This window comes from Panthera tigris, chromosome C1, assembly GCF_018350195.1.
Source record: "Panthera tigris isolate Pti1 chromosome C1, P.tigris_Pti1_mat1.1, whole genome shotgun sequence".
Classification (NCBI taxonomy): Eukaryota; Metazoa; Chordata; class Mammalia; order Carnivora; family Felidae; genus Panthera; species Panthera tigris.
Window position 1 is genome coordinate 68052782 of NC_056667.1, and position 21218 is coordinate 68073999.

Consider the following 21218-nt stretch of genomic DNA (forward strand, 5'->3'; position numbering starts at 1 on the left):
AACCCAATATGTGAGAATATGTAAGAATTTTCAAAATTGTTTCACATCAGGTTGTACAGTTTTAGGCATCTATGCAGCAGCATTTTGAAAGTTGTCAGTGTTTTATGCTATTAATGGTACCAAAATAATAGCAAATATTTGAGGGCTGACTTACTACGTGCTAAGTACTACCTGTATTAATTCATACAGCCCTCACAACAACACTATAAAATACATGTAACTATGATTCCCATTTTATAAACAAGGAAAGAAAGAGTTAAAGATGAGCTTCCATAACTTGCTCAAATTATAGAAGCCTGAACATGGTGGAGCTAGGGTCTGCTCTGGTGGTCTGATCCAAATTCTAAGCTTTTATCTCGTGTTGCTTTTCTAAAACAATTTTTCAAACATCCTAAAATTAACATTAACTAAAGTTAAGTGAATCTACACTTTATGAGACCCTTTAGAGATCTTTTTCAACAGATCTTTTTCAAGATAAAGTAGAAGAAAAGGTTCTTCTTCAATATTGTTTTCATTTTTAAAAAGTAACATCTGTGGCTTTTTGAAAGGATATGTCAAATGCTTCAGTGGTGGCGTTTCAAAAACTTTTGCAGAGCAAAGTAATTTAAAATGGTATTTACCAAATTCTTGACTGTACCAAATTGCAGAATTTTAAGTAAGAAGTGAATATAAATCATTTCACCTAGGTATAGCCTCATGGTTATTAAGCATTAAGAAAAGAAATTCTACTTCTCCATGCCTGTGTTCTGTTAAGAGTCAATAATAATAATAATAATAACGTTTCGTGCTTTTAGTATGGACACAGACTTAAGTTAATTTGCCAAATTAATTATCCAATTTTATGAATTGAATATGTCTTTTATCTTACAATTTGGCAGGAAAACTAAAAAGGGAAAGACGACAAATTTTTGAAAAATAAATACTATGATTACTAGAAACAATTTTACTTTTGTTATTTAGAAGAGCTTTCCTTAGTGAAAAAAAAATTGAAAACTTCCAATATGAAGAAGATCCAATCATACATACCAATATCAGTTTCTAGGTGACATGGGAAATTATTTGTGATTTTCTTTTAAATGGTGTGTGTCTCAACAATTGACATATATAATTGTTCTAATAAAGCTTTAATGGTGAAGTTGTTTAGGTAAGTCTTTAATAAAATGATGTTTGCTCTGAAATAAAATTAAGAACAGTTAGTTTAAAATTTCAAGAGATGTACATAAGGACAGAAGTATTTCAGTAAGACTACTATAATAAGCACAAAGGCTCTTTTCAGAAAATATGTATTACTCAAGATTTTTCACTGATATGAAGGATATTATGCAAATGGTATAATTTATAGGAATTTTTAAAAACCAGTATGTTTAATACAGGTGATTCTCACTTTGTGGAGTTAGTTCATTATGATCATATTTCCCAGTTGACATACTTGCATAAAATTGAGTTATATTCATAAAGGAAAATGTTTTCACCTGTAATCACAATAAAAATTTGTATATGAAAATAAAAAATATAAAATAAAATTAAGAATGATAATAATGGTACTAAAAATAAACATAAATAAGAAACATAACAATTTGGATAATAAAAAAAATGTTTCTAACTCGAGTTAAGGAGATCATCTCAATTCTTAATAAATACCCTCTTTTGAAAAATATACCCTTAAAAAGACTACTTTTTGAACATATCTGAGACTATCAATTGCTTCCAGTATTTTTTAGTTAAGGGTTAGCTTGTTTGCTTTTGTGTTTAGCTGTTTCTGCTGTATTAGTGTGTCTTAATTATTTTTTTTAACTAGTAAGTCTTTTAAGCCATGTCTATTAATACTTAAAAGGTATTTGCTTCCATCGTTTCTTTGGTTGAAAAACACTGATTCCTTTTATGTGTCCTGCTTTGGCGAACTACACTTATGGGATATAAGGTCATACAAAAATAATCAAAATCATCATTTGCTACTGTCAAGTTACCTTGCCATGTAGGGAAACTGAACAGGTTACAGAAAGCAAAGAAAATGGAAGAGTAAACATCAGTGAAAGAGTGGTGGAAAGTATTGTCAAGTGAGGAGGAAAAGAGAAAACTGGTGAATAAATATAAGCAGAGACGGATTGAGCTAACTGGTGAGCATGAGCGGGGGCAGCACTTAATTTCAGTATTGGGCTATGCGGTAAGTGCACAGATGGGGTAGCATATATGCAAATCCTTTGAACACAGTAAAGCACCATTACTATTACACGATACATTTCTTCATATCTTACAAAGTGTATAGACAGTGTAATTCAGCATTCACTCACATATAAGTTATTGACCACTGGAACTCAAAAATTTAAATGTCTATAGGAATGAGGAAGAAAAGTAAGTGAAGGGCAGTTGGGTTGAACATATAGTTCTCTAGATCTGTTTTTCTATTTCTCACTTTACAAAGATATGGGTGAAGGGTCACCTCGCGGGCTCAGTTTGGGGAGCATGCAGCTCTTGATCTCAGGGTCATGGGTTCAAGCCCCACATTGGGTGTAGAGATTAATTAATTAAAAAACAAAACAAAACAAAACAAAAACAAAGATGTGGGTGAAGATATATTTTACTTTCATTTAATGCCACTATTAAAGTAGAACACAAAACACTATTGCTGATTAGGTGATCCATGGCACATGATGTTTTGCCTTGATTTTGAGGAGGTCCCAGGGAATGGTGGAGAATGTGATACATGTTTTCATTAAAAGGAAGGCCTCTCCGGCTGAATGTTGCTATGAGGTAACACCCATCCAATGTTGTTGGACCTTTCCATTTTTTTTCTCAGAAGCTGGAAATCCATGTTTTGACTGAAACCTCCTAATTTTTAAAACTTGACAAAAACAGATTAAAAACAAACAAAATACTATATGACTCAACATCTGTAAGGCCAATAAATTACATTTGTTGGCTAGATTTTATACAGATCAGTAGTTCGTGACCTCTTGTATGCTGTGCTAAGAGCTGGCATATAATGTTTAGTGAGATTTTAAGGAGCTTACTGTCTAGTGAGAGAGGAGTAAATCAATAAATACAATGATGTGTAATAAGTGCTATGATAATCAATGTTCATTTTTATGGTTCTCCAACACTCAAAAATTGCATATCATCAAAGAAAGAGAAAATAATATTCAGTATGATCTTCTTAGATGGCAAAGTACTATATAGTCACACATTTTGAAAAGAGTTTTAAAAAACTAGGAATGTGAACAAAAGAAATAGAATTTAAAGAAATAGAATTTCAACAAAAAAAGAGAACATCCTCCTTGGAAATTTTGATTAATTTACTCCTTAAGATAATATTAATAAAATTTGCTAGTGATTTCGCAGGAAAAAAAAAATGGTTAAAATGTTATTTGGCTCTTGGATGTAGGGTTCCAGTCTTTAACTGCTTAGTGAATCATAAATGAACTCAGATGGAAATATGATACTTTCACCATAATGCATAAAATATCAGACGTTCTGTGTTTGAATAAAACCAAAATACCAGGGTATAAAATAATAACTCTTGAAAGGCTTCATGTAAGTCCTACTGATTCCAATTTCTGAAGTTCCCTAGGTTATATAAGTTGTTGGGACAGGAAAGTAGAAGGGAGAAAGCTTGTTCTAGGTAATACGGAACAGACGGCCAATTTTTCAATATCTCTGAATTCAAAAATTCAAAAGCATTAATTTACTGCCTTCCTTGAGCTGTTTCTTACCTCTCCAACACACACGCACACGAAGATAATGGTGCTAGATACTCCCTGGACAATTTGTCTGTATTTGTGATTCTCTTTACTTAAAAGCACACTCACACACATTGTTATTAAATTAATTTTTTTGAAAACACTCGAATTTTCATTGTAGTCACTAATTTGTAAAGACAGTAAAATATTTACATATGGTCTATAAAAATATTTCAGTAAGTTGACTAAACAAATGTGTTAAGTAAATTTATGTATGTGTGTTTATATGTACACTTGTAATAAGTATATTTGTATAAGATTTCTAGGTTATTTGACTTATAATACCCATATCAGCAAAGCAGTGTGGAATATTTGGATAAGAAGTAGCCTTATTATTGAACTAAATATTATAGTAGTATTCATGATTATAGGATTCTGACTCATATATTCCATAAATACTTTTTAATAACCAACTACAGCTCAGGTCCTTTGCCAGACACTGAAGGGGCCACTGTTCTTTAAAAATCTGAGACTAGGTAAAGTGTTTCAAAAATTACTTCATCTGATTGGTGTGTACCATTCTGAACAGTATAATATTACTTCCTATATAGACGCTTGGAGGTATTTTGGAAGCCATTTATACGTCTCCATATAAGAATGTGGGCAGGGAGAGAGATGCTTCCAGAGAGGATGTTCCTGATAGGACTTTTAGTCATGTAATGAACTTTTATTTTATTTTTTAATGTTTATTTACTTATTTTGAGAGAGAGAGAGCGAAAGAAAGAGAGCACACATAGGGGAGGGGAAGAAAGAGAGGGAGAGAGAGAATTGCAAGTAGTCTCCACGCTGTCAGCACAGAGTTCAGCCTCAGGCTTGATCTCGTGAACTGTGAGGTCATGACCTGAGCCAAAATCAAGAGGGGGACACTTAACCGACTGAGCCACCCAGGCTTCCTGCATATAATGAACTTTTAAAAGACTGTTGTCTCCCCAAGAGTTCATGATGCTACATTGCTCTAACAAAGGCCTTTAACAGTTGTATTAGTCCACTGAGAGCTTTGCATACCTCCTTCCTAAGGTTTGAGTATTGTGGGTGATGGGAATAAAACCGTAGTATCATAGATGGGTATATGGATGGTTAGGTGAGGGAGAAAAGGACTGGAGAAGATAGAGACTTCACATTTTACTAAGTGCCACAAACATAGATTGAGATTTCAATATGCATAAAATTAGGACCTCTCTGGTAAATAAAGCTAAAAGAAATTTGTTGAAAGGACGGGTCACAAAATTAAAATAAAACCTGAATGAACTCACCAAAACCTAATAGAATGGAGAGGGATACAGTATCACAAAGGAAAAACTGGATGAAGTTTCCAAAAGAAAGATGACTAGAAAGTAAAAACAACACACATATATCTCTCCTGTTTTGTTCTGTGTAGGAGATAGTTAAGTGAAAGCTTATTTTCCTGAAAGTTTAAAAATAAAATTGGGGAGAAACTTTTATAAACTTATTCTATAACCTCACCAAATCTGGGGAAATGTTCCATCATTTTCATTATTTTTGTGAGTAAGAAATGCATCTTCAGGGGAAAAAAGAACAATAGATCTATTTGAGAGAAAATTTTGTGAAGTAATAGTCTATGAAGAAATAGTCTATGGTTAAAATTCCTGAATGCCGTGCGTATTAAGCATATAATATAAACCTTTATGTCCCAATTAGCTTTGTGTATTTGCTTATACATTTTGGTGTATATTCTTATTTATTTTCCATGGGTATTTGCCCTTTGTTTCCACAGATGATTTATTTCTCTGGGGAAGGAGCATGTTTACCCCTTTCCACTACCACCTAGAGCACTGAATTGAGGAAGTTTTCTAGGAGTGTTGAATAATTGCCTTTATTATCCCCACATTGGGAAAAACTATGTCAGCCTGCAATCTCAGTAAAAATGCCAAATTAACAACGAGTATCAAAAATAGTGTGCACATTTCTCTGACATTAAACCACCCTGTTGTACCAAACGCAGCACAAATGGCCCTCCAACAGGGGTCCCGTGCAAACAGTAGATGATCAAAGAACACGTCAGCAGCAACACCAAGTCACGCTGGTGGTGTCAAGGACAATGTATTCTGAATTCTATTTCGTATTTCTTCTGTGATATTGTGCCAGAACACAAATATATAGACACAGATATATACATATAGATGTGCATATATATTTTACAGAATTTAAATAATTCATTCAGATAAATTATTTAAATGATTTAAAAATTCCTTTGTCAAACAGATTAATGGAACCTTGTTATTCAAAAGATAAATCATTTTATATGAAGTGGCAAAGACTTCAAGGGCTAATAAAGGTTTTATGAGAGATAAACTTTTAATGAATTGATACTTTTGCATGTACTTATTTTCTATATACATAAATATACACACAGATGCTTACACTGTTTTTCATATCAACATCAACATCTCTGACTTTTAAGGAAATAGTATTCACAGCGTTTAAAATAAAGTGTTTTTACAGATTTGATTTTTAGGAGCTGATAGATTATAATTCACCAAGCAAAGTAGAAGGAGGTTTAAATAAATAGTGTAAACGTTATAATCTGTGTAATGAGAACAATTTTATATATGTCATTTTCTAGGGTTTGCAATGTATTTAGCACGTATGTCCTTTTGCTGCACAGGTCTTAATCAGAAAGATGCTTTACTCTAGAAAATTATGGTGAACTAGTATTTGTATAATAAGACCCTAAGACCCTGGGAAGCATTTTTAAGGATTTTTATGAAGCCCAGTCCACTTTCTTCAGCTAAATTTTGGCATAGTTTCAATTTGAGACTCCAGTGAAATTCAATTGGTTTATTTTATAATTAAAAACAAGAAAATCATAGTAACAAAAATATATAATATATAGCGCTCATGTTTATAATAGAAACATCCATAAAGAAAGAAACATGTTCTAACTTTTCTCATTACTCCAAAGAGAATTGCATCTTTAATCACACAAAGCACAACTGCTTTCTAATTTTGTTTAAAGTGTTTCAATACTTACAAAACCCAGATCAGGTTATTATAAATCTAGAGCAAATTAGAATCATTGGCCTCTGCTCAGCTCTATGTAAGGGTTCTATGTAAATCATAAATTTAATGGCATACTAAGACACACATCTGTTTCAGTTTTGTAGAAGTTAATAATCTAACTATAGAGTATTTAAACACTTCTTTCATTAACTGGAAAATTGAGGTAAAGATAGACTTCCCTTAGTTAGTTACAAGGTGTAATATTTTACCTCCAAATTTTGATAAACTATAAATTTACCTATGTAGTTACAGGTACTTTTCTAAATATTCAATCTAGTATCTATTTTTGACATTACATGATTCCTTCCTATATAAGAATATTCAATATAAACAAATAGGCTAGCATTATCATCTCAAATCTACATCTGCATAAAATATTTTGATTTATATATATCATATCTTAACTCATTTTACAAGAGGGCACTGGAGAGAAAGTAAATATTGAGTAATTATAAGAAATGTCAAAATTCATTCTTTTAAATATTTTTCAGATTCCTTATGTGATTACCCATAGTTTATTTTTAAATGATAAATGATTGTCTTCTGGGGATCCATATTATTTAAAAATAGTTTACATTCTTGAATCCTCAAACATTTACGTTTTATAGCTAGCATTCTTGCTCAACCTTTCTCTAATTTTATTTTAACAAATTATAAATATTTTTCATGTTTATTTCCGTGACCTCTTTCTTGGAGACATGCTACTTCACATATAGCAGTAATCCAGTATTATAATGAATTATTGTGTTTCAATTATCATTAGATAATAAACAGGAAATTAGTTTTTCTTGTAGTGTATTCTACATTATCTGAACAATGAAATATATGTGGTTTGAATTTGGGTCATTAATTCAGGTGGTAAGGACATAGTTCTAATTAAATTGGTGTCATAAATTACATTCCTATAATGAAGGGGGGCACTCTTTTAATGCACTAGAAGAGTTATTTGTAGATATGTGATTTTGGTAACCAGGACAGTTGGATAGGAGGTGGATGGTTGAGAGCAACACACCTCCATCACTGAAACAAAACCATTCAAAGAATATATTGTCCAGGTGACCATTCAGCAATGTCTTTTTATTGTGGAATAGCTGGAGAGGTTATGTGTTTTTATTTTTTAACCTCAAACAAAAATTTTTCATTGAATATAGCTCAACAAGACCTTATCATTTCCAAATCATTTCAGTATCCCTTTGCAATGTAAGTGACATTTTAGTATGATTCTAAATTTGGATGCTAATTTTAAAGAAAACGATTTCTTTTCTGATGCTCTTTTACTTATCAAAAAACATGTGCCTATTACATCATTGTTTGGTCTGGGTCCTAAGTGATTGATTTCATAGTGACCTTAAGAATGCACTGTAATGAGCTGCAATAAGTTGAAACTTAATTATAAAGATTTAAATTATTCTTGAAAACAGAGATGGCAACATTTTATTATCTTATCAAGAAACTATGATGAAAGCTAGGTTTAGAAGAAAAATCTTTGCAAATTGCTATTCTATTTTCCACGTGCATAGACAAATTTATGGTTATTAAAATAATATGCAACAAGGAGAGGCCTTTAAAAAATAAAGCAGGTAAGTGGAGTTAAAAAAAATAACTATCATATTAGAAAACAAAATAATGAAAAATATTAGTAACAGGTAATTATACAAGCAGAGGATCAACTAAAGTCAAGGTCAAACATCTCACATTACACAATTTTACACTATAAAATTTTCTCAAAACTGAAACAAAATAATTTTTATGCTTAAAAAGTACTAAGATCATAGATTAGAATTATTACTATTTCATGCTTTTTAAGATAATTATGTTTTCTAATATGAAAATGTTAGAAGTGTTATATAATTGTATCTTTGACTGACTTTCTACAATGCCAAGAAGGCATTTGTGAATTTGTTTCCTGACTCCTAAAAGCCTTTTTGAAGTTTGCTGTGCTACAATGAACTATGACGTGAATAATCAAAGTCATTCTCAGAGACACTAAAAATTCAATTTGGACTTCGGTGAAATTGCTATTTGGTTACCTTTGAGGGTTTAGATTCAGGAGAGTGGAGTTGCCTCTACTATTAACCATTGCCTAGCTTTTGTTCTCACCCAAGCACTGCATGTTTGCTTCACCAAGAACTGCCCATTCAAATGTCTTACATTCAAAACAGAGGTGTGATTTTGGTTACTCTTAGTTTAACTTCAATATATAGTTTTTTAATTTAAAGAAATTTCATCTATATTGTTGATAGAGGTTTTCTGCGTGTATTAAAAAGCGATTGGGGAGGCTATTTTTAAACTGTGGACTTTAATAAAATATTTGGTTGTATGATGAACAAAATAGTTATTACATGAAGTTATAGACTTTTTTGTATAAAATGAATGCTCTTATCGGTATACTTCAAGGTTTGACAGAAACATTGATAGAAGAAGGCCTATAAGACCCAATTATAGAAAATCCTCAAAGTGCAGAGATCAACAAGAGTTATGGGAACAATCTACGGGAAAGAAAGACTAACTTAGAGTTGTGTAAGATTCAGTGAAACAATGATTATGTAGGACATCTTTTTTAATTTGCTTACTTTGGAGTATCATAATGACAACAGCATAAAATTTTTACAATCTTTAATATACCATCATACATATAAACACTCTAGGTGCACAGAGTCATTCTACCAGTTGTATTGGTGGATTTAAAAAAATTAATTATAAAATGATAAGTATTCAATAATATACGTGATTATATACTTCCAAATAATATCATTAAGCACAGTTTACCACACATGATCAGATGCATACCATAGTTGAAATGTTTGGAAACTGCATCTCTACATTTTAGATGGAGCTTGGGTTTCTTGGACAAAGATTTACTCAGCCTGAAGAGAGCTGGGAGAATAGTTAAACTTATTGGCTTTGCCAAATGGTTTCATATGTTTCTGCTCTCATGGAAAATGAGTTTTGATTTCTTTTCAGACTACATGCATGGCAAAGTTAAAATGAAAAACAAAGCCAGCAACTTTCAACCAGTTCTAGTTAAGTTTGGTATTCACATATTGGCTTTGATCTGCTCTAGACCTTTAAAAGATTTATTTTCTAGAGTAGGAAAGCTAGTTTCAGCACTAAGCATCACTGAACAGTAATGATAAAGAAACAGGAATTGGTTAACTTTAGGGTGAAATCTAGCTAATTTTATTTCCGTTCCTGTATTAGAAGTTAGACCAGTTTCACCTGTTACTTGTTTACTTATGTGTTTTGTTTTACAACTCTCACAGCGCTCTTACCACAGGCAAAAACATACTCCCCATAACGAATACGCCTACTCTCATTAATAGTTCTCTATTCCTGTGTAGCTCAACCTTACAGTTTTTGGCCCAGTATCAAGGCCCCAATCCCCCCCCAGTCCACCCAAGTCCACCTCCACGTTGCCCTTTTTAGAACTGCCTTATCTATATCCAAGTTTGCCGAGTGGGGTCGGAAGAAGTTAACTTACTGTGTTCTACTGGTTTGTACTCATCACAATATTCTAATGCCCATTTTCATACTTCTTCAGATTCTCTAATTTGGTACCCAAACTTGTTATTCATACTCGTATTTAGACAAGTACCTCATCATTTTCCTTTAAACAAAGGTACTTGGATGGTAATAGCTTTAAAAATTAGCATAATTTCTCTATCAGAAGTATGTGAATACATAGAATAAAATAATCTTTAGTTTCTTAAAGTTGCTTAAATTAAAAACATGAGTTTCTACAGTTGGAAAAAACATATATGGTTAAAATGTTTGAAGCCCATCAATCTCTCTAACCACATAAGCTAACGAGTTCCTTCTGTTTTCTTTGAATGAAATCACCATGAGTGGTTAGATGTTGATTTAACATAAAACAAATGGAAATGGGTGTTGCCTTTGTCCTTTGCAGAATTTATTTTTTAAAACAATTAGCAAGTATTGTATTATGAATAAGTCAATGATTTTGCCATTACTTAAATAATAATATAGATTGAGTAGTTAAATTGATTGGATTTTAGGGAATGCATAATATCCTCCGACTTCCCTTAACTTGCTAACATCTGCAGACATTATTAAGCTTCTCATTTCATTTTTTTCTACCATAACACCTGTATTGTTATAAATTATGTTTTGAATTGTCATGAAGTGTCAGGCAAATTACGTTTTCTGGATGTGTATGTGTCATTTAAGTGTTCCTTTGTAATGGCAGGTTTGTGGCTAACAGCTTAATCTTGAATATATCAATGCAATTAAAATCCCTTTTTCCATTCTTTTTTGTGGATACAAAGAAGGTTGAAGCATTATTATGTGTAAAATGCAAGGAAATAATTAAAAATTCTTTAATATTTAAAACATCCTAGAGAAGGAATACATTTAGCTGTAATTTTAAAAACATAGCCAGCTTATAATATTCTTAGGAAAAACGCTGAACCCTTTGAACTCTACAAAATACACGTCCTACTGAATTAAAATTAAAAACCTGTATGACGCATTTTCCACTCCCTATAGTTCCGACAATTTCTGCCCCTTCTATGCACCCTCCTTGTTTTTGTGATGTAGCCTCTTCAGAAACATAGTGGAGAGTGAGTCACTTAGGTCCCAAGCATCAAAGAATGTCAGACCTATGAAATGTAGACAGTGGGTTCTTCCAGAAATTCCTTCTGAGAGAGTTAAATAAATAAGTAAATGAGCCAACATATGGCCTGCTTGATTCAGTCAAAAAATTCTATTGATTACTTTCTAAGCTCACTAAATAAAAACTTCAGTCCAGGTTTTGCCTCCCAAAAGAAAATAGGATTAGACTGATCTATGCACTCATTGGGGCTTCTTGTGAATCATGCCCAGATGAGTGAAAAACCTTCACAGATGAACAAAAGAAAGGGCTAACATTTTTCAGTAAATGTGGATTATTATTAACTTGACATACTTGGCTTATAATCTTGAATAAAACAATTTTAAATTCCAGAGAAGATGATATAAATGACCCCTGAGGTCTGAGAATTTTATAATTCTGCCTCTTTTCAACTAAAGTAGCCTGGTTTAATTTTCCTAGGTAGGTCTGTTGTATGTATAATTTTGACAGATTTTAAAATCTTAGGTACATAGTAAGGTTTCACACCATCTCTGCATGTGTTTTTTTTTTCCCCCCAGACTAGCTTGTATCCTGCGTCGATAATATTTGAATTATGTTATCTAAGAAATTTCAAATGGGAGTGTTTATGTAGTTTAAAGTACAAATGCTCTGAGTAGCTCCTCTTATCTTTTGGAATAGTGAGATTATTTAAACATCTATACATTAAGTAGAAACAAATTTGATCATCAAGGATTCTTGTTTTGAGAAGTATAATGAATCAACCAAAAGAGTATGTTTCAGTTATTTGCACATGTGTACTTTTAACTTATGATTTTTTTACAAGCTGAGAACAAACTTGACCAATAGCTGGATTTACTTTAGCACTGCAAATATCTGGCTTTGTGACAAAATACTGATAGGTATTTAGAGTCTTCAAGTCTTTTGAACGATCTGCTGTTGACATTTTAATAACATTGTTGTTTGAAATGATTTCTGAAGTATGATGACTGCAACATACCCGCAGCAACAAAAAGTACATAGTTTCTGAAAGCAAAGAAGCTCAAGTTTCATCCTATTTTCTAGAGGTTTTAAATCTTGATGAATCAGTTTTTCTTGAAAACCAATGCAAACACGCTTCTTTAATTGATGGCTGCATTCATTAGTAGTATCAGTGACTGAGAACTACATCTGAAAACTTAATGGCTTTCAGCTTAGAGATTTTATAATTCAAAAGAAAAAAAAACAGTTTTGATTTTCATCGTATGCAGAGGACACTTAAACTGGCTTTAAAATATTTTTCAAGCGTGATTTGTCCCGTCGTGGTTTGTTCCCTTAAGCTCAGGTCCATCGTGGGAGCTGCCTGGCTGTTTGCTGACAACACTACCAACTGAGAAGTGGCAAGGAAGTGTGGTCGGAGGACAAGAGCAAAAGCAGTTTCAATGTAAGGAAATGAGGGAAACAGACCTAACAGCACGATGAATGCACTTGCGAGTAAAGAGCCTTGTAGTCTCCTTTCCTTCCTTTGCTTATCCTGGTGGGTTTAATCAAAAACAAACAAAACGCTCTTGTGAAATATAGTCAATAAAGTCAAAGTTTGGCTGGGTCTGTGTAACTACAAAGAAAAAGTCACCGCAATTTTTAAAAATGTAACTTTCATTAACGAGCGCGCCGGAAATCTCAGGTATCAAAGACGCATTAACCCTGGAGCGTCCCCCGCGCGCCGCAGCCGGACGGAGGCAACCGCGGCGAACAGACGTTCTTTTCTCCTCGGAGCAGTCACACAAAAGGAGGGCTGCGGAACTAAAAGTTTCGAAGCCTCCGGCTCGCTGCGTGGAGAAAAGAGAAAACCTGGAGACGGGGTGGGTAAAAGACGCATCCTGGGCGCCTCTCCGAAGTGCAGGCAAGGAGAAAGCTCCGGGGCCTACAGGGAAGAGGGGAGGCCCCCCCACCCCCCCTCGAGCCGCTAGCCAGCCCCCTGTGCCCTGCCTCGGAGACCCGAGCGCCGCGCTCCGCCGCGCTCTCCCAAATACCCTTCACCCGGTTCCAGAAATAAAATAAATGTTTTTAAAGTGCGTGTGTGTGGACAGGATGGAGAGCGCGCGCCGGAGGAGCGCGCGGAGGACCGAGCGCGCAGTGAGTGGAGTTTGGGGGCTGGGGGTTGGGGTTGAATGGGTGTGTTGACGGTGCGGGGGGCGGGGGGAGGCTGGATGCGGAGGCCCGGGACTGAGGGCGGGGAGGGGGGGTGGCGAGCCGACGGGGAGGCAGAGGAGGGGCTCCAGCAGCCGCAGGCCGCCTCCAGGGCGCGTTCCGAGGCCGAGTGCGCGCGTCCCTTGCCGCCGCTGCCCGGACAGCCCTGCGGCCGCCCCGCCGGCGGAGCCGGGGCCGGCCTGTGCTCTGGCGGCTGCTTGGCCACCGCCGCCGCCACTCGAACAGCTCGAGCCCGTGAGTGTCCCCTTTCGCTCCCCTCCCCCCTCCTCGGGCGCACCGCCGCCGCAGCTGCTCAAATGGAGTGGAAAATGGCCATTGGGCGGCAATGAGTTATAGATTATCTGCTCCACGTTTTGTACTTAGCTGCCTGTAATCTTCTTTAGAGTTTGCCTGAGCCCCTTGCTGGAAAAATCAGGAGGGAGAGATTTGTCCTTTGCCGCTGTACACGCTAATATGTTTATATGATTAGTCGGACTCGGGGAGGGGGGGTAGGTAGGTGGGGATTTGGGGAGGAGGAGGAGGAGGAGGCTGGAGGTGACTCCAGTTCAGCCCTCGCCGAGAGTCTGTGTCAGGACTTCGCGCTCCCCCGTCTCTCTCCCTCTCTCCCTCTCTCTCCCTCTCTCTCCCTCTCACTCTCTCTCCGCTCACACACACACTCGCGGAGGTGCCGGAGCGAAATCGGGAGCTTACCGGAGAATTCCTTGGGATTGTTGGGGGGCAGCTCCCCTCCGTAGCTGTGCGTGGCGTGGCTCTTCCGTGCACCTCCCTGCTTCCCCGAGCCCGTGTCCTCGCCTTCTGCTTTTCGTGGGGCAGCGGCCACCGCTCAGCCTCGGCCCGGAGTCCCGAAATGTGAGGAGGGGCCGCCGCTGCCTCCTGCCCCAGGCCGCAGGGTCGGCGCGAGGGATGCCAGTGCGGCCGGCGCGGACGGCGGGCTGAGGGGCTTCGCCTGACAAACTGAGTTGGCCTCGCGCCGCCGGCGTCTGCCCGCCCCTCCCGCGGCTACCGCTCCGAGGGGACTCCCAAGTCTGCGCACCTCTGTCGGGCTTTTACCTCCGCCACCCCTTTCGCTCTGATTGCCGAATTTTTGATTTTGCTAAGGGAGCGTTCGGTTTGGGGGTGTGTGCGCGTGTGTAAAGGACCCCTCTCGCGGAGCGGCGTGTGGGAAACTGCGGGAAAATGTTGACCTAACCCCAGGAGCCGCCCGGCGCTGGCTGCTTGGCTGGAGGAGGCGGCGGCGGCGGCCGAGCAGGAGGACGCGCCGAGCAGCGGCGCCGCGTCCGGCCGGCGAGCCGCGGCGCTGCCTCCGGCGCGGACTCGGCGGCCGGCGACCCGCGCGCGGCCGGCCTCGGCCCTCACCGGCCGGGGTCGCCGCAGCCCTCTGCTCCTCTCCCCGCGCGGCCCCCCGCGCCAGACGGCCCGCCCCCGGGGCGCGCTCGCAGACCGAGGTAAGAGCCGCAGGAGCGAACAATGTGCCTCTGTGCCGGGCTTCGGAGACCTGTTTGCTTTGCGCCTCCTGCCCGGGGGTGGATGCTGGAGGTGGAGGGAGCCGCGGGTGAGTTGGGGCTCGGCTGTTTATGTTCGGCCGGGCGGAGGGGGAGACTCGCGCTCGCTCTTGCTGCTCCCCCCTCCCCCCACCTCCTCTCCTCGGAAATCGATACGCAGAACTCCAGTCCCGTCCAGCCAGCCTCTCCTTTTCTCGGGGAGGTGTTGTAACGCTCTCTAGGCTTCAGTCTGTTTGCAGGGGGGCGTCAGGGGAGTAGGATTGGTTTATGCATTTTTTGATTTTCTGAAAGCTTGGGTCGGGAGGTGCCGCTCGCCCTTTTACAGCCCGTCTGGGGCGGGAGATGTGGGGCGCGCCCTCTGCGGGGCCGCTCTGCTCGGGGTGCGGGGCCCAGTCCCCCCCACCGCCCCGCCCGCTGCAGACCTGTCCCGGGCTGTAAGTGGAGCCCGCAGGCCGGGCGCCGGGAGCTAGTTCGGGGGAAGTGGGCGGTGGGGGGAGGGACCGGGTCAGTTGTTGAGGGGTGTTGTTTCTTCTCGTCGGTGGTTAGGTGGTGTGGAGAGGTGAGGATGACAGCAAAGCGCAGCCAGATGTGGCCAGGCCGGCGCGGGTGCTGGCAATGATTAGGGGCGGCCCCGCGGGGCGGGCGGGTGACGGGGGCCGGCACCCGGCGGGCCCTGGGGAGGGCAGAGAGCCTCCCGGACCCGCAGTGAGAGGGCAGCAGCGGGCCGCTCTGGGCCTGCGGGAGAAGTTGCCGGCTGTGGGCCCCTGGGGTGGCTGTGGGGTTGGGAATCTCGGGAAGCTTGGTTTGTAGGATGGGGGTGCCGAGTGGGGATCCGCTGGGAGGAAGAGGCGTGGGAGGAGCGCGAGGAAAGGGGAGACCCCCGGGCTAACCGAGCGTGGGCTCCTTGATTGGCTGGTGCGACCCGACCCCTCTGGTAGGGAGGCGAGGGCGGGCAAAGCGACAAAAGCGTCCTAGCAGTGGGGAGGCACGCTTGCAGGACTCGTTCGCTTGGGATCAGTAAAGTTTGTTCCTTTCGCCAAACTGCGGGGCTGGGGTTAGGGAAAATCGCTGGAAGCTTTACTTTGTGCCCAAAGTGACGCTGATCGGAGGCTAAGGAACGTATGTCTTTCGCGTATTTTTTTTTTTTTTTTTTAATCCTCTGCTCACTCCGTCCTCTAAAAGCATAGTTGGAGGGACAGGTCCTGCGGTGTCCGTCTACTTTCCTGGTCTTCTATGGACTCCTCCCCCCTCATCCTTTCCCCCCTTCCCGGGCCCTCTCATTCCGTTCTTCCTGATGCAAACTGTGTCGTCTCGGATTCAGACCGAGGAAATGTTTTCCTCCTGTTTCTTGAAAGGTGTCAGGCTGCTTAGCAGCTCCTCCAAGCAGCCTGGGAGCGTCTGAGCCGCAGCCACCAACCATATGGTTTCCGTTACAAAGGCCGGGTTCTAAGGCACTCTTCTCCCCACCCCCTCCCCAATTCTTACATTTTCTTCTGCAGCCTTTACAGTTTGTGTACTTCTCTCTTCCTCTTTCCAGAGGCGTATATTTAACGGGCGCTGTTGGTTCATTCATTTCCCTTGTCAGTGTTTGTGTCTGGAACGGGCCCCACCGAGTTTGCCCTTTGCTCAAGTCTAGTTGCACAATGAAAAAAAGTCACATCCGTTTGGTAAATAATTGCCTGTTGGGATGTCTCTTACTAAATCAAGTCTGATCTTGGGCAAACCTTAAAGGATGGGTACTAAAGAGGCAATATGCGTCCATAGCAGAAAAATAGAATGGTTTGTGAAGCGTCTTAAGCAAAATTCCAAGTTGTTATGGGACTCTTGACCTAGGTAAGAAGGTAACTTTGAAACTTTAAATTTAGCCTCTTTATAATACTTGGAAAACCTTTCGGAAGAAAATCCACTTCTGTTCAGGTGTGTTGTGGAACTTTTTGTTGTCCCTCCCTCCACTTTCCAGGAAATTTATGCATGATAGAGAGAATACTGCAGAACAAATGTTCTGTTGTTTAGTTCCTTCAGACATTCCGATTCTCTCCTTTTGTTGCTTGCCTCTAAAAGAGGTGCCATTTCACATCATTCTGCACAAATTGTTTGAATTAATGCAAGTGTGAATTCTTACCGTTTGAAGGGGACTATTAGCATATCAAAGGTTTCTTAGCTTCAGCTCAATTGAGAAAACTTCAGCCTGTCTTCCATTTGCTTCCAAGCAGAGGCCCAAAGGGCAATGAGAATTGTAAAGGGTAAAAATAGGGAGGTGGATTCAGGCTGTGTTTCTGAACTTTCACTGTTTTGTAATTATGTGAGCGAAAAACATTGTCTATTGCTGTGGAGCCCTTGCAAATGGCAAGACAATTATTTTCCATTGATAAATGGTTTGTTCCTAGAAAAAGGGTGACCTTTTATTTTATGATAGTCACTGTTGCCTGTCTTTTGGGGTCCCTTCAGTGGAAGAGACTGAGAAAGCTTTTCCTTCTAACTTAATACTTTCCTAGGGCCTACACTTTGTTAATATTAGTAAAATGGGAAAGAAAGGCTTTTAATTAGTCTATAAAACAATAGAGATCTTGTGATAAAGGGACACTCATTTTTATGCCTAGGAAACTTAGTTTTTATTACACTTGCTAAATTAAAGGGAAAAAAATCAATGGAGAGTTTGAATATTAAAAACTCAGCATGAACTTTGTTAATGCAACTTCTACAGCAAGTGTGCATTTGAAAAAGGGTCCTAGGTGATACTCAGATAATTTGTGAATTCTTAATTCTTTTTGAATATTGATTGTTTTGTCTCCAAAATTTTGTATTTTATCAAACACCGTAAACTCAAGAATTCAGCTTAAAGTTGGCTTATTTTTGCTAATATTTGTAGCATATTGGTTAATGTTTTTTTACATTTGCAGAGAGATATGTTCTTTGAATTTCTTTTAACAACTCAGTATCCGTAAGTGAAGAAACGAGAACAAGTACTTGGGTCATTTGGGTCATTTTATGGCAAGCAGATGGGTCAAGGGATAACTTTTTCATCAACTTCTGGGCAAGCGTTGCTTTTATTTATTTAGCTTAAGATTTCCTAAAGCCTGGTTTTAAGATGAAAATGAACCTCAGAGAAGGTTTTGGAACCCATATTTATTATAGTTTTATCTTTGATGGTTGGTTGATTTTGAACATGAATTTATATTCTTTCATTAGAGAAGGGCTTTTTTTATTTAATTAATGTTCGGACTCCTTGGTTTTATTCTAATAGTGAAGATTAACTGTGATGAACAATGTTGGAGGGGAAAGTATCATTAATTGCCTAACATTTTTAGGTTTTAGTTTAATAAGATTCTTTATTCAGATGGTTTTTTAGTGGCATTCAAATTGTATCATTCCCCTGAAATCATTTTATGATAGTTTATTTATTATTTATCTGGTCCCTTCAGTTGTCTAAGAAGTACTTTTGAGGTAAAAATGCCCACATTGATGTAATTGCTATTATTGCACTTAAGTTGCTGTTAACTAGTCTGCTTTGAATGCAGAGCGGTATAAAGAAAACATTATCCTTTAGAGCTATTAGTGATAATCTAAAAATTGTCTTGAAAACATTGCTCTTCATTTTATATGATGGCGACCCTGAATTCAGCAAATCTCTAAAGGTGTAAAATGCAGTGAAAAGATTTTTCAACATTTCAATGACAAAATTGGACTACTTAGAGAAAAATTAATGTGTTATAGGAGCACTTCAGCTGCCATTTTCAATCATTGTGGGTTACTATGTGTTGGCAACAGAAAATGAATTTAGAAATGCAGATAGCTCTGGGAGCAGGTAGTTGGGGAAATCAGAGTATTAAGTCATGGGGGGGGTAGAACAAACCAATTACTTCCGGTTTTGATTTGAGAATTGCCAATAAATATAATTTTTTCAGGCTTTTCACTCTGCTTTGTTAATGGACTAACATCAAAGCAGACAACAAAACTTCCAAATGTTATAAAAACTAATATTAAATATACGGATCTCACATGGAAGTAGTACTAAAAGTCTTAAGGCAAGGAGTTGGAGTTTTTTATTGCTGTAATTTTCACAATCAGCAGAAACGTTAACACCAAGCTTCTGGGCGTTTCCTTTCCTAAAGTAAGCAAGAGGAGAGCATTAAAACCAAGGTTTACTTAAGGTTAGATCTTTATTTGATCATTATTGAGGCTTTCTGTATTTTATTAAAAGATCTAAAATAATATTTTAATGTCTTAAGTAACATAGGAATATGTGAGCTAAGATTGAGAAGTTGGGAAGGTCAAGAGGTAACTGGAAATCTGTACACCATAGTAATAAAATGTTATTGCGGTATTTTCTATCAAAATATTTATTTGACCTAACTTTTGTGGATAAATACTCCAATCACACTTAGTTTATTGACAGATGTAGTATGAGATGAAGAGAGCATTACAATGTACTCTAAGGTGTGAGCTACGCACACTATACCTACCTGAGAGAAATCGTTTTCATTTTAATAAGAATCCATAACACTTGCCCAATTGCTGGTATTTAGGAACACAGATTAACTGTATTTAGATCAGGAATGAAATACAGTTTTGGAAATTTGAAGAATGTAGTGAATGAAGAATTCAGGATTGCTATTTTTACGAAAAGTCTCCTCAAAGACTGTATGTACACTTTGCCTCTTCATGTTCACCGCATCTGATCTTGAGTCTTGAAGGAGAGGTACACATTTGATATCTGTCTGCTTTTCTGCAGAACAGGTTCACGTAAAATTAAAGCGAAATTCTTTTCAAGCCAGCAAAATTTAAAAATGAAACGTGGGATTATGAAAAAAGGTTCATCAGATTATTTGCAGAAATACCTAGCTGAAGAATTTTGCAAACTGATGATTTTGATCAAGCGTTAAAAAAGCAACTTTAGCTTCTAGACCTCAAGAGGCCTCAAAATCCTGTTTATGTTTTGGTCATATCAGTTCCTAAGGTAATTTGTTTAAATATTAGTTCACATTACCTAAATAGATAACTGTTTTGTAACTATTTTCAAGAAAGTTAAAACATTTCTATTTTTAACATAGATTAAAATCATAGCTTAGTTAACTTCTCTCTTACATAACACTAATTAGTGTAGAGCCCCACCTAAATATTCATCCTTCAAATAATTCTTGATTGAAGGTTGAAAGGTTGAAAAGTATTTAATCACCCCGATTACTGTAATTAGACTTGATGTTATCAGAAAAATTGAGACTGTTCTCTGAAATCTTTTTGCTAGTCAACATTGGTCAAGTAGTGATTTTTTTTTTTAATGTTGTAAGAAAACGCTTAAGAAATGGATTGTTTAACACAGAGATAGTTAATGGTTGGAGTTAGGGAATTAGAATCCTAAAATGATGACATTTTTCTTGACCTAAGTGTGAATAACTTGTAAAGGAGACACTATATAACTGGGTCTGGAATCCCTAAATTTTTTTCAGGACTTCAATGTGGTATTTTGACTTTAGTGTATAGGTTTTGTTAAGTGTATGTTATAAACTTTGAAGATCTCTTAATGCTATGTTGATGTAAGTAGATGTTTTTTAAGTGGATCATTGTGTCATAAGAAAAAGTCTTAATCAACCAAAAACACTTTAAAATAATCTTTTTCGGTCATTTATCTAATAGACTAAATGTAGGCAATAATCTCCAGATACTTCCTAATATATTCTTAAGAAATGATTTTTAAACACTTATTTCTTAAGGAAAAAATCTCTCATATTTTGCCAATAAAAATTATCTTAAAAAAAGGTAGATGGAATAAAGGAACCTAGCCTGGTGCTTAACACCTGCAAATAAAGTGCAGCTTACAGCAAAATACTATTGATTGCTTTGAAGTACAGAGCAAGTTTAAATACAATTTGTTTAATTACAACAAAAATGCAGTTTTATGAAGTAATATAGTTTGTCTTCTTAGAGAATTTTATGCATTGTGTAGTGGTAAGTAAAATCCCATCACAGTTGTATAAATTTGTTCAATTACCAGAACGGCTAAAAGAAAAAAAAATCAATTTACATTGAAAAGCAACAGAAATTAGATTACCTTGGTTAGTAGGAACTTGCCAACAGTGTCTAAATTGCTTAATAATATCAAAAGCTACCATGTTTCACAGTGTAAGGATATTGGTGCCTGTTTTAATATGCATATGTCTTGTTTACTTGGTGACTTTTGTT

The 21218-nt window shown here is 38.0% G+C and overlaps 1 protein-coding gene across 10 annotated transcripts in view; it reads left to right on the forward strand.

Annotated features, from left to right (window-relative positions):
• Positions 1-13655: 13655 nt before the first annotated feature.
• Positions 13656-21218, forward strand: part of ADGRL2 (adhesion G protein-coupled receptor L2) — a 188177-nt gene continuing 180614 nt past the window's right edge. For 9 of the 10 annotated variants that reach the window (XM_042997663.1, XM_042997666.1, XM_042997665.1 and 6 more), the window contains exon 1: positions 14932-14981. The gene's annotated coding sequence lies outside the window, so the exon portion shown is untranslated. Of the gene's footprint in view, positions 13771-14931; positions 14982-21218 lie in introns of those variants that run through there. The other variant, XM_042997664.1, reaches the window with a different exon arrangement.